Source organism: Lepisosteus oculatus, chromosome 14, assembly GCF_040954835.1.
Source record: "Lepisosteus oculatus isolate fLepOcu1 chromosome 14, fLepOcu1.hap2, whole genome shotgun sequence".
In the NCBI taxonomy this organism is placed as follows: domain Eukaryota; kingdom Metazoa; phylum Chordata; class Actinopteri; order Semionotiformes; family Lepisosteidae; genus Lepisosteus; species Lepisosteus oculatus.
In genome coordinates this window covers 49,553,557-49,563,188 of record NC_090709.1, presented here as the reverse complement: position 1 = coordinate 49,563,188, position 9,632 = coordinate 49,553,557, and the positions used below count along the sequence as shown (strand labels likewise).

General features: G+C 49.0%; 1 long non-coding RNA gene across 2 annotated transcripts; it reads left to right on the top strand.

The window, feature by feature from the left end:
- Positions 1-1,802: 1,802 nt before the first annotated feature.
- Positions 1,803-9,427, top strand: LOC138243402 (uncharacterized). 2 transcript variants are annotated; one of them, XR_011192113.1, is made up of 3 exons: positions 1,803-1,883; positions 4,146-4,201; positions 8,672-9,427. It is a non-coding gene; the product is annotated as an uncharacterized lncRNA (long non-coding RNA). The 2 variants fall into 2 exon arrangements; XR_011192112.1 differs by lacking the exon at positions 1,803-1,883 and adding an exon at positions 1,916-2,415.
- Positions 9,428-9,632: the final 205 nt, after the last annotated feature.

The following is a 9,632-nucleotide window of genomic DNA, read 5'->3' as shown; positions in this document are numbered from 1 at the left end:
AAACACGACAGGGTCATTACAAATGGGAATAGGAGTTCTTTTTTTCTTTTTTTTCCGGACGTCAGTTGTATCGTGTCCTTGTGATTTCTCCCGTTTCGAACGGAGTTTAATGTCGCGTTTCTACTTTATTAGAGAGAGGCACTGAACTTTGGGGAACGTGACATCCACCCAGTATTACTAGTAGGTTGATAAATATAAATGTTCTTTTTCCCCCTGTATTATACCTCGCGAAATATAACGATGGCCAACTCCTTAAGTCGAAATTTAAACCCTTTTCACGCTACAAGACTCCGGACGTTTCCTTTTTTGTCCTCTTTGGCCTCCAAGATAAAAAAAAACTGGGATCCATCGTGGCGTTGCCAAATTAAAACGTCAACCACTTTTCGGGCTTTCGTGCTGTCCATGATGAAACCGTCATGGTTGTGTAAGGATACGTTACGTCACAGACCGGCGGCGCTCGGGCGTGAGGAGTGTCGTTACGTTTTTGAAACGGGCATGTCAGACAAGATCTCTGACAAGATCTCCGAAAAACCGAAACCTGTAAGATTCAATTTCAATTGAGTTTGTTTTATATAGCGCCTTTCACAACAAGAATGCCCCAAGGCCCCGAACAAAGGAGTTGTTCCACACCCCCGCCACCCTCTGTGTACAGTAGAGCCCCCTGTCCTGACTGGAGGAGCTCACCCAGCTGTGTCTGGAGAGAAGCCGGGGTATCGGCTTCAACCACAGGGCTGGGCGGCTTGGGCTTGTTCCCCACCTCCACCACCCTCTGTGTACAGTAGAGCACCCCTGTCCTGACTGGAGGAGCTCAGCCAGCTGTGTCTGGAGAGAAGCCAGGGTATCGGCTTCAACCACAGGTCTGGGCAGCTTGTTCCCCACCCCCACCACCCTCTGTGTACAGTAGAGCCTCCTGTCCTGACTGGAGTGACAGTAGAGACGGGGTTCATGGGTTATCTGGAGGGGGACTTCGCTCCAACAAAACGCCCAGCCCTGCTGCTCCTACCTTGGACGGAAGACACTTTCCCCAGCTGCTCCATCGTCTTCTCCCTGCGGGAGACCGGCCGCCTGCCGGATCGGGGGGCGCTGTCGCCGGGGCGGGCCGCGGCCCCCGACGTCGAGGGGCTCTCGGGGGGGGGGCGCCCCGCTCGTCGTCTGCACCGGCTCGTTCTCTGCCGCCGCCAGCACCGCCACCACCGGCGTCGGGCCGCGGGCCTCACCTGGAGACAACACACCGGCTTCTTTTAACAAATCACCTCGGGAATCGGGAACAACGGAGCTGTGTGCGGCCGTCTGTACGGAGGGGTTCAGCGCGGGGGGGCTCCGGGCTCGGGTCTGGTCCCCGGGGGGGGGGGGGGGGGGGACGACTGTCTGTGTGGAGTCTGCATGGTCTCCCTGTGTTCTCTGGGTCCAAAGACAGGCTTTTGGGCTAATTGGCTTCTGGGAAAACTGGACCTGGTGTGTGTGTGTCCTGAGATGGACTGCTGTCCTATCCAGGGTGTGTGAGTGTGTGTGTGTCCTGTGATGGACTGGTGTCCTGTCCAGGGTGTGTGAGTGTGTGTGTGTCCTGTGATGGACTGGTGTCCTGTCCAGGGTGTGTGAGTGTGTATGTCTGTGTGTCCTGTGATGGACAGATGGTACCCAGCCTGGACACCCATGAGACACTGGCTTCCTCGGAAGACTCTCACGGAGGGCACACTGTCCCTAACCCGGGTCCAGAAGAAACTACAGTGATCTATAATTCCTGCGCCTCGGAAGGGGTTATGACGTCTATGTCCGGCGCCCGCGCCCGCGGACCGGCGGTTCGGCGTCGCGCTCCGCAGCTCGAGCTTCGGTGCGAGGCAGGGCGGGAGGGAGTCGATGTGGCCTCGGCGCCATCTTTGCTGGTGAGTCAATTGTGACCGTTGCGGTACAATAAACCATCAATAAACCTTTTCCCACCCGACCAGTATTTCTGTTGCGGCCCACGTCCCTTACAATCGACAAACTATAAAAAACAGTAGCCCTTCGCAACATTACACGCCATTTTTTTTATTTTAAACGTCCGTTAGATACGCAGGTGGCTCGATACCTGTCTTAACCTCGCCGGCGTCTTTATACCGGCAAGTGAATTTTATTTGCGGTCCCTCAGAATTGTGACAGGAATGTCAGTGAACCACAAAAAACGAAACTTTTTTTTTAAAGGCGGTGAATGGATTTTATGAGTAAGCGTGTAGCAACTAACGTAAGGAAAAAAAAGTTATCTTTCCCTACGAAGACGTTTTGGTACAGGACTTTCTTTAAATATCAGTTGGGCATAGCGTTTTACAAAAAGTTGAGGATGATCTTGGAGATAATTGCAAAGGAAAATTGAGATAACTACCAAAACATTACGTGTGAAACGACAGGACAGAACTTTGAACCCACAAAGAAACAAAGGTATGAAATATTGCCTCGTCATGGGGGGTTGATAATTGTAATAAGTGTTCCTAATTTTCGTAAAGAAATGTATATTATGGGAGTCACACGTGAAATTTAGTGTATATACGTTTCATATTGTGCATATATACGGGGTTAAAAAGTGGAATGAGTATGATTATAAACTCGTGTGTCCTATAATTAGATAATTTTTGAACAAGCTTTGATTAGACAGGTGAAAAACAACATCAGATCCTTGTTTTTAATATATTCTCACGTCTGAATATCAGCTTCTCCCCTCTGGCCAACATTTCAGGGCTCCCAGATGTAGATCACAAATTGAAACAAATATTCATTTGTTACCCTTATTAAAACAGTTAATAGAAGTGAGTGACCAGGGTAAATAAAGGTGGGTCAGTGTAAACTGTTTATTCTGGACCAGACTTTGTCATGTGTGATATGTCATGACTTCTTATATCAAGTTTTATCTTTATATTTAGCTATACATGTGTAATAGATGCGATATGTGTCCATAAAAAGGTTTCTCCAGGGGAAAATCAAGTTGGTTTTAAAACCGTGTTTCCTTTTTAGGGTACGTTTGCATTCCAAGTGTGGGGTTTTTGCCTTTTTATCATATACCACGGATTCACATCCGAAATTTTTGCCGAGACAAGTTGCCTTTCTTATACGCGGAGGGATCTGCTCGTGAGATGTCCGCTCGGTCCATTTCTGAGCTCAGTATAAGGTGTAGAAAGCATGACTGTCATCATAACCCGCCTCTCACCCTGGCCCGAGCCTGAAGCACGCCCCCTAGTGCAGGGTTAGAAGTGTGGAATAATGTTGTGACTATTGCTTCATCAATAACATGCTGATTGCATGTTTCTAGATGGGTATAACAGAGATCTCAACTACTGAGGGGCCTTACTAATAATTGCTTACACTTATATAGCGCTTTTCTGGACACTCCACTCAAAGCGCTGCACAGGGAATGGGGAATCCCACTACCGTCACCAATGTACAGCCCCCACCTGGATGATGCGACGGCAGCCATAGTGCGCCAGAACGCTCCCCACACAGCAGCTCTCAGTGGGGAGGAGAGCAGAGGGATGAAGCCAGTTCAGAGAGGGGGGTTATTAGGAGGCCATGATTGGTAAGGGCCAATGGGAAATTTGGCCAGGACGCCTGGGTTACACCCCTACTCTTTTCGAGAGACGCCCTGGGATTTTTAATGACCACAGAGAGTCAGGACCTCGGTTTTACGTCTCATCCGAAGGACGGCGCTTCTTTACAGTATAGTGTCCCCCGTCACTATACTGGGGTATCAGACCGCAGGATGAGCGCCCCCCTGCTGTTCCACTAACACCTCTTCCACCTCTTATTAGCCAGTGAAAAATGGTAGCTTCCTCAGAGACACCGCAGGAAGACAGGAGTTTGTGATGAAAGTTCGAGAGGGATGGCCACACCCTAGTTCGGTCAGACTCGGCTGTCGATATTTTAGCAATCACTCCTGACTCCTCTCCTGAAACACTGTCAATACTGCACGTGATCCCCCTCTCACCCTTGCGTCCCCCTCTTACCCCGTCTCCACCTGTGTAGCTGCCCCCCCTGGTAACTCCTCCTCGCTGTGCAGGGGGGGTCCCAGCCTCCTCGTCCTCTGGCCAGGAGCCCTCAGCCAAGCAGGTTCAGCCAGATCATCACTCCATGATCCTTTCAGTATGCTAAATTCCTGGTGTTGTTTTTTTTCTCCCCAGAAAACTGACTGTCCACCCCACCTCTGCGCTAAGTGGACGTTTACAGGTGTTTACAGGTAATACTTCAGACTGGTCGGTCTCACCTCAGGGTGTCTGGGCGTTTGATATTATACAGTTGCAATGCTGAGGCCTGTGACTGTGATGCTGTAAGGCTACAGGAGTTTCTCTGGAGATCCTGAGTGATTTCCGGCGTTCGTGCGGAAACACAGCCCCACCCTCCCGCAGTGTCCAGTCTGCAGATTTTCCTGGAGACGTGGCCTAGCCGATGGGCGACTCCGCCAGCAAGAGACTAGCTGAGGCAGGATGTTCTGTACGGTTCAGTTAATTAGACGCGCACAGATGCGCTCATCGTCCTTTTAATTGTGCCATCTATGCTAACTGTAGCCGAGATCGAACTATCAAGGTGACAGATCAATAATTTTAAATTAAATAGATGCATGATATTGCTAGCGCTGATGCAAGAGGCAAGTCAGAGGAACTGAACACAGAATGGATAGGAGTCGCAGTGAGTGAGAGAGGAATGAGCTAAATTATTTAAGAGGATTAAAACACTGAAGAACAGGAGACACAGTGAGAGAGAGGAGATCACAGGAAATACATCAGTAACAAACATACTAACACACAGGACAGGAGACACAGTGAGAGAGAGAGGAGATCACAGAGAATCCCTCAGTAACAAACCCACAGGACAGGAGACACAGCGAGAGAGAGGAGATCACAGAGAATCCCTCAGTAACAAACCCACAGGACAGGAGACACAGCGAGAGAGAGGAGATCACAAGAAATACCTCAGTTTTAAGTGCAGACAACCGGACAGGAGACAGAGTGAGGAAGAGTAAATAGATAGATAGATAGATACTTTATTGATCCCGTGAGGGAAATTGCAGTGCAACAGCAGCTTGACACACACAACACAGCCACAGTGTAACGAATTATATACTAATAGTACAATACATACAATACAATACAAGAGTTACTCACAGTCCGGACACACAAGAGGAAACTAGAACAGAACAGTACACAGAAAATCGTATCACACGTATGAATATAAATATAGATGTAGAATAGATAAATATACATGATATAAATATAAATATAAATGTATTGCACAGGTCCCTGGCATATATTGCACAAAAGTGGTTGTAAACGGGAAAAAGAAAAAGAAAGAGAACAAATCTAGCAGTAGATGTGTATATGCGTTTAGTCCAGAAACAGGTCACTGTCGCTGTTGCCTCTGCCAAGACGCAAGGTGGATGCGTTGTACAGTCTTATGGCAGACGGCAAGAATGACCTCCTGTAGCGCTCCCTGTCGCACCATGGATGAATCAGTCTATTGCTGAACGTGCTCTTCATTCCTGCAAGCCTGTCATAGAGGGGATGGGAGAAGTTGTCCTTGATGGCCTCCAGTTTGGACATCATTCTCCTCTCAGCCACTACCTCCAAGGGGTCCAGGTCAGACCCAATGACAGAGCTCGCTCTCCTGATGAGCTTGTTCAGCCTTTTGGAATCTACTGCTCTAATCCCAGAGCCCCAGCACACCACTGCGTAGAAAATGGCACTCGCTACCACCGACTGATAAAACATGTGTAGCATCTTACTACACACATTGAAGGACCTGAGCCTCCTCAAGAAGTAAAGTCGGCTCTGTCCGTTCTTATAGATGGCCTCGATGTTCTTAGACCATTCCAGTCTCTCGTCGATGTGCACTCCCAGGTACTTGTACGAGTCCACCATCTCCACGCCACTCACATGGATGTAGACAGGAGTAGGTTTGACCTTTTTCCTCCTGAAATCTACCACCAGTTCCTTTGTCTTTGTAACATTCAGTTCCAAGTGGTTCACCCCACACCACTCCACAAAGCTGCTGACCAGTCCTCTGTACTCCTCCTCCTGCTCACCCTTGATACATCCCACAATTGCAGAGTCATCTGAGAACTTTTGCAGGTGGCATGACTTTGAGTTGTACTTAAAGTCCGAAGTATAGAGAGTGAAGAGGAATGGAGAAAGAACTGTCCCTTGAGGTGCCCCTGTGTTACTCACTACCAGTTCAGACACGCAGTTCTGAAGTCTCACAGACTGTGGTCTGCCCGTCAGGTAGTCAGTGATCCACGAGGTCATGGAGGCATCGACTTGCATCTCCTCCAGCTTCCTCCTTAGAAGTAAGGGCTAGATGGTATTGAAGGCACTGGAGAAGTCGAAAAACATGATCCTTACAGTGTTGCCAGCCCTGTCCAGGTGTGAGTAGGCCCTTTGCAGCATGTAGATGATCGCATCCTCCACACCAACACTGGGCTGGTAGGCAAACTGTAGGGTGTCCAGTGATGAGCTGACCAGGGGTCTCAGGTGGGATAAGACCAGCCTCTCCAGTGTCTTCATGATGTGAGAAGTCAGTGCAACTGGTCTGTAGTCGTTGAGGACAGAGGGGCGCCCTTTCTTTGGTACTGGGACCAGGCATGATGTCTTCCAGAGCACCGGGACTCTCTCCAAGCGCAGGCTCAGGTTGAACAGTCGCTGGAGCACTCCGCTCAGCTGATCAGCACAGGCCCTCAGAACTCTGGGACAGATGTTATCTGGTCCTGTGGCCTTACCCCCGTGCAGCCTCTTCAGCTCCTTCTTCACCTGGTCAGCTGTGATGGTCAGCCTGGCCCGGGGGATGATGCTCATAGTGCTTTCAGTGCCGGAGGTGTTAATGGCGGAGGTGTTGGAGAGTGGCAGCTGTGGGGGATGGGTGGGTGAGCAGCCGTCGGGGGTTGTAGCTGTAGGCGGCCATGTTTGTGGGGGGATGGAGGAGGTGTTGGGCAGTTGCAGCTGTGAAGGGTTAGGGAGCGTGTGGCTGTGGGGGGATGGGTGTTGCGCCACAGAGGACCCAGAATCAAACCTGTTAAAGAACTGGTTCAACTTGTTGGCCATCTCCAGGTTCCCTTCTGTTGCAACCCCAACCTGTTTGAAGCCAGTGATCTCTCTCATGCTGCTCCATACATCTCTCACCCTATTCCTTTGCAGCTTGTCCTCTACCTTCCTCCTGTAGGCATCCTTGCTCTCTCTTAACTTCTGCTTTAGCTCCCTCTGTACACGCTTGACCTCTTCCTTATCTCCCCTCCTAAAGGCTCTCTTCTTGTCATTCAGAAGAGCCTTCAGGTCGCTGGTGATCCAGGGTTTGTTATTTGAAAAGCAGTGTACGTCTTTGGTGGGGATGGTGTTGTCTACGCAGAAGTTAATATAGTCAGTGACACAGTCCACCATGCTGTCTATGTCCTCCCCATGTGGTTCGCACAGCACATCCCAGTTGGTGGCCTCCAAAGCACCACGTAGATCCTCCATAGCCTCCTGAGACCATCTCCTCATGGTCCTCATGGTCACAGGTTGGCGCTGGACAATAGGCTTGTATAGTGGTGTAAGCAAGACAAGGTTGTGATCTGATCTGCCAAGGGGGGGAAGGGCTGTGGAACTATATGCATCCTTAGCATTGGCATATAATAAGTCCAGTGTTTTGTTTTCCCTGGTCGGGCACTTAACAAACTGGTGGAAAGTAGGCAGAGTGGTGGAAATGTAAACGTAGTTAAAGTCTCCTGAAATAGCTATAAAAGCGCTTGGGTGCTTTGTTTGTAGCCTGACTGTGACTGTGTTTATGACGTCACACGCTACCTCTGCATTTGCCGTAGGTGGAATGTAAACAACAACAAAGATGGCGCATGTAAACTCCCGCGGCAGATAGTACGGACGCAGTCCTACGGCTACCAGTTCGATGTCCGGGTTACAGACGTGCTCCTTAACATGAATATGTCCAGGATTACACCATCTGTTGTTTACAAGCACCGCGAGCCCCCCTCCTTTCCTCTTACCGCTCTCGGTGTTTCTGTCCGCCCGCACCGTCTGAAAGCCGCCGATGGTAACGTTCGAGTCCGGAATAAGTTCCTGCAGCCACGTCTCGGTGAAACACATGATACTGCATTCACGATACTCCCTCTGGCTTCTCACCAATGCTCCCAGTTCGTCCATCTTGTTCGCTAAGGACCGCACATTTCCCATGATGATCGAAGGAAGGTAGGGTTTAAATCTCCTTCTCTTCGCCTTTCGCGTCAAACCAGCCCTACAGCCTCGGCTTCTCCTCCTCAGCTCCTCCGGCACCGATGGCTTCTCTCCAGTGAGTAGAGCCAGACGCGCTAGCGCGATCAGCTGGTCCCGCGTGTAGACAATGCCTCTGTGGCTATCGGCATTGCAACTCGATAGCCACAGAGGTCCGAGTATCAGAAAAAACAAGAAAAAGTTTCTCAGCTTCCTAGTATCCATCATGTTGTGATCGCAAATCTAGTTGCCGGCAAAGGTATGAGGAAAAAACACTAACACACTAGCATTAACTAACTGAAAGAAACAAAAAGACAACAAAAAGACACAGAGCTGCTGTAGCAGGCCGCCACTAACATGGCGCCATCTTGGATCTATGAAACACAGTAGGAGATGGAGAGAAGGGAGGCGACAGTTGAACTCGCTGGCTGAGTTAATTGACGCTGCTGTTTCTTTGGCAGATGAAGTCGGGGTCCAGAGTTTCGCTGACATGGCCGAACCGTCCCAGCTCGGTCTCCTCCCATTCCTCCAGGTCAGTGCCCCTTCAGAAAGACCCTGTGTTCAGGGAGACACACAGGGAAGTCGCACACTGTGACAAAAGGCTCTAGAGACATCGCCGAACCACAGAATAGCTCCAGAGCATTTGTGCACCTTTTGGAATTCTTCACGTATAGTGAAAGGTGAAAATAAAACCAAGAATGGGTGACGCGTCTTTACACAGAGGCGGGTCGGGAACAAGCTGCCCAGCCTTGTTGTTCATGCCGATACCCTGGCTTCTCTCCAGATACAGGTGGATTAAATCATGGGTCCAATTAATCACTAACTACCAGACAGGCTTGAAAAACCGAATGGCGTTCTCTCGTTTTTAACCTTTCTTCAGTTCTTAGAAAACCTGCACGCAGAAAAAAAATAATTTGCATTTTTTTTACTGTCAGGTCTTTGGGTATTTAAATCTGACTAGAATGTGTATTGTTCAAAATCTTTTGTTCACTATCAGTGTTGTTGTTTTTAGTGTCATTCTCATTACTTTATACTGTGGTAAAGAGTTAAAAAAGTCCTCATTTTGTGCTTCTCTCAGTTTGTTGACGGTGGCGTACTCCACATCACTGTTGGGTAGTGTGATGTCTGTAGAGAACAGGATACGGGTCAATACTTATGTTAACTTATACTATACAGGATAAGACTTACATTAACACCATACTGAACAACAGGGCTCACTGTTCACACGCGTATTGACACTGTTCAGACGACAGGACTCACTGTTCACGCTTGTATTCACGCTGTACACAACAGCAGGACTCACTATTATTACAAATGTTCACACTTGTGTTAAAACTGGACAGAGCAGCAAGAAGTTATCATGATGTTTTATTTCTGCTAGTTTAATAGATAGAAGTAAAAGATCCTCACTTTGTGCGGCTC